Source organism: Bison bison, unplaced genomic scaffold (assembly GCF_000754665.1).
Source record: "Bison bison bison isolate TAMUID 2011002044 unplaced genomic scaffold, Bison_UMD1.0 scf7180017864212, whole genome shotgun sequence".
In the NCBI taxonomy this organism is placed as follows: domain Eukaryota; kingdom Metazoa; phylum Chordata; class Mammalia; order Artiodactyla; family Bovidae; genus Bison; species Bison bison.
This window is the reverse complement of record NW_011494784.1, coordinates 88,500-92,633: the sequence shown is the minus strand read 5'-3', so window position 1 is coordinate 92,633 and position 4,134 is coordinate 88,500. Positions and strand designations below refer to the sequence as shown.

The following is a 4,134-nucleotide window of genomic DNA, read 5'->3' as shown; positions in this document are numbered from 1 at the left end:
ATTATGATTAGTACAGTGGGTCTCCAGAAGATAAGAAGGAACATATTTACCTTATCAAGACAATTTTGAAAGTTTTATAGTCATTACAAAAAGTAGAATTCCTGATTTCACCATTCTCAAAGACTTTTATTCTCATTTTCCATCACTCTACTACCCATTACCACTATGTTCCAGTTAAACCAAACAATTTGCAGTTTCTCGTATCAGTCATATGCTCTCAGTCACTTGACTTTACACATACTCTTCCTTTTGAATGTCCTTCATCTTACCTCAAACACACACAAACACACTGTACATACCACGCATGCACACAGAGCCTATGTTTTTTCCCAGGCTCCATCAGTAACTCGTTGCTACATTCCTCATAATGTCTAACATCCAACACCATAATAATTAATATTCTTTCTAGACTTTCTCACTAACCTGTGGGTTCTGTGAGGGCAGGGACATCTCATCTTTGATCTCTAGATTCCACATCATTTATCATCATGTACAGAAGAAAGTAGAAACTCAGTAAATGGTTCTGTGAATATGAACAGTATTGAAAAATAAACATAGCTGTATTCTTAGTGATAGAACTGAATGTCACCCCTAATAATTGTCATGACTCTGAGGGGCAGCTTGTTTGAGTGGAAAGAATATAAATTTCGGAGCTGGTCAAACTTAGGTTCAACCCAGCTGTGCTACTGTCCTTGGAGTCATTACCTAATATTAATATCTCTGAGACCACACTGGAACAAATGGTAATCACAAAACATATCTTACTAGGATTATTTGAGTATAAATTAGGTAATGAGTATATGAAAGAACCTAGCATATAGTAGTGGCTCCAAAAATAATAGACATTTTCTAGTTACTGCTGTATAGTTCCATTATAACACTATGGAAATTATTTCCATATAATTAAAACTTCATTCCATGTATATTTCTATTCCATGTATGTTCTACTATAATAAATATTAACCAATTCAAAGGATTTGATTCTTATGTATATATTTTTCCTTGAATCGTTAAGACCAAGAGATAAGGTCAATTGTTCTGTCCATATTCTCGCTGCACGGGCAAGAATATTCTTTTTAAATAAATCTTGGTGAAGAATTAGCTGTAACCACAGTTGAGAAAAGAAGACCTGTATTTTCCAAAAGCAAGAAAGATAGAGTACTCGGTAAAGAAACACATGATCTAATCATCTGCTACTTAATTATTTTTTTGGTTTGCCCCATTAAAACTGCTGAAGGTATTTGGGGACCTGAAATTGCTATAAATAAAGGTACCGCTATCCCTGATGGCAAAAGGAAAGAACTTCTGGATCATGCTCTACTTTTCATTACCAAAAATAATTCACTTGAGCCACACTAAAGAAGTACATGAAATCTTTTCAGTTGAAAATCAGATGTAAACCAGTAGTGCGTTCAGCCTGTGCATGGGCACATACATGCTCGTGTGCACACAAACATCCACACATACCAGAAATTCTCTGACAGCCGGCTTCTGTTTATGACTCAGCCAAGATTCGTACGTGCCTTCTGTATGCCTTCCTTCAGTCCAAAAGGCATTTACATCCATTTGCCAGCCAGATGAACTCAGGGAAAAAGTCACAAAGTCTGCACAAATAAGGATGACACAAGTATTTGTGCAGAATAAATTTGCCAAGATCTTTTTCCTTCTACCCTTATCCCATACCCCCTGCAAGCTGTTTTTACATGCTGCAGTTTCCTTTCTGCTGACAGCTCGGACCATCTCCATCAGGACTTTGTGTTCTTAGGCCTCATTCCAGGCAATTCTCCATGATTAAATGTAATAGAATGTGTAGCCCCTAGTATGGTGCTAAGCACAACAAAACGTGCTCAGTGCATAAATGTTTGTTTCTAACTTTTCCAACCCCTCTGAGCACTCACAGAATTATCCTCCATACCTTTCTACACAGGGTCAAAATTACTGCCCCTGGCAGAGCTTCTCAAATACTGAGCAATGTCTACAAATTTTCCATTTTAGAGGTTTTTAACATCCTAAAATATGAAAAACAAATGCTAAAGCCAGATTTTTAACAACAATAGTAGATTTTAAACTTTTACACCTAACAAAAGACTATATTTAAATATAATATACTCAGCGCTACTATTTACAAGGCAACTATAGGATTTGTAAAAGGATATTACAGCCACTGTAGTCCAGGAATGCAACAGGAGTTAAACATGCATGTTATTTCTCATCTTCTAAATATGTTCATTGTGTTTTGTCTGTGTGGAAAGGCTCATTTGGAAGCGACATTTGAAATATAAATTTCAAGTCCTTTGAAATGTAAACTCTTCATTCAAAAAGCCTTACTCCGATCTTTATCACAGTGCTTGTGCCCACACATTTATGGCAAGGAAACCACAAGCAAATAAAGAAAGAGTTAGGGGTAAGATCTGCCCTGAAAATAAGTGGGAAAGAGAAACTTAGAGGAGTCAAATGAGGCCATTATGTCCAGATCTACTTACAGGTTGAATTGAAGAGAATTTCTTTCCACAACCCCCTGATAACTCATTCCCTGTTGCCAAGGAGGCCTTGACCTCCCCCTTGCATTAGCAGAGCCCCGTATCAGTGTCCCAGGAGAATGAACTGTCATGGAAGCCCTGACAATCAAACCAATGAATTAGCAGGCTAAGACTAGAATATTTCCCCCAGACTTTTCTGATGAAAGTAAGCTATTCCTCCTGCAAAGGTGCCTCAAGAGTTTATAACTTTTACGCTGAAAATGTTTCTGAAGTAACTACATAGCACCGATGAACACTGAGTACTATTTTTAATGATGAACTACTTTACTTTCAAGAGAAATAAACAATGAGAGATTTAAAGTGATTATAAAGGCAAACACACAGAGTAATGTATTTATAACTGGAAACTGCAGGTTAAAATGTAACACTAAATATATATCAGGATGTGATAAATACAAGCTATTATGGAATTATGTTTCATGACATGATGTGATTGTTTTATGGGTTATTGAATTGCAGAAAAAATTATATACCAATGAATAGTATGGAGAAAGTCAGCATAATGTGGTGAAACAGCGTGAACTTTGGTATTCTCTTTCTTATCTTCTCCTCCCTCCTTATCTCTGCAACCTGGTTTCTGTCCATCACTGCTTAGCCTCCAGTTTCCCTGAAACATCTGCCAACAAGGTAAACTCATTGTTGCTAAATCCAAAGAATACTTTTCAGTCCTTGTCTTAATTGACCTCCCTCCACAGCATATGACTCTGTGGAAAATGCCCTTCCTTTTGCACACTCTCAGTCTTGACTTCCCTGACATCATCCCTCCTGGACATCGTCTGATAACTCCTTCTCAGTCTCCTTGCAAATGCTTCTTTAATCTTGATCCCTTTAGAATTGTTGCTAAAGGTGACACTCAAGATTCTTTTTTTTTCTTTTTCTCAATGTACATTATCTCCCTGATGACTTCATCTATGACTGTAACTGCTTTCTCCTTGCTAAAGGACTTTCTAACCTCTCCCTCCAGACTTCGATCTCTCTCCTGAGCTCCAGAACTATAGAGCTAACTGCCTACCAGATATTGTAACAGTTCTCTATTACTGAACAACAAATCACTCGAAAGTAGTAAATCAAAAGAATTATTTATTTTACTCACCAGTTTAGAGGCCAGCTGGGCTCAGCTAAGTAGTTCTCACTGCATGCAGGTCCCTCACACAGTTGTGGCCAGACAATGACTGGGGCTGAGATCAGCTCAGCATCTTCTTTATTCAATTGTCTGTTACCCAGTATTCAATAGTTGGAGACTGAACTCTGAGCCATCTCTCTATATATGTAAGCATGTGGTCACTCCAGGTGGTAGCCCGAGGGTAGCCAGACTTCTTAAATGATAGCTGAAAGCTCTGAAAGGGAACTCACATTCAGAAATGATCTGACATTCCCAGCAAGGCCATGTTAGTCTCCTACTGGACATAAACAATTTCATAGAATACCAACCTTAGGCAAGGTTACTCTGACATCATGACAGGATTATATAAAGCAAGGCCTCTTCATAACCTTGTATAAGTATAGATAAAAGCAAGATCACTATGGCACCTCTAAAATATCCACCCATAGAATTACTCCCACATTCTGACAACACCCAGTCTAGACCAAATCT

General features: G+C 37.8%; 1 long non-coding RNA gene across 1 annotated transcript; it reads right to left on the bottom strand.

Annotated features, from left to right (window-relative positions):
- Positions 1-433: 433 nt before the first annotated feature.
- Positions 434-3,871, bottom strand: LOC104992137. Its single transcript, XR_825666.1, has 3 exons — positions 3,634-3,871; positions 1,468-1,604; positions 434-523 (listed from the first exon to the last, which is right to left on the bottom strand). It is a non-coding gene; the product is annotated as an uncharacterized LOC104992137 (long non-coding RNA).
- Positions 3,872-4,134: the final 263 nt, after the last annotated feature.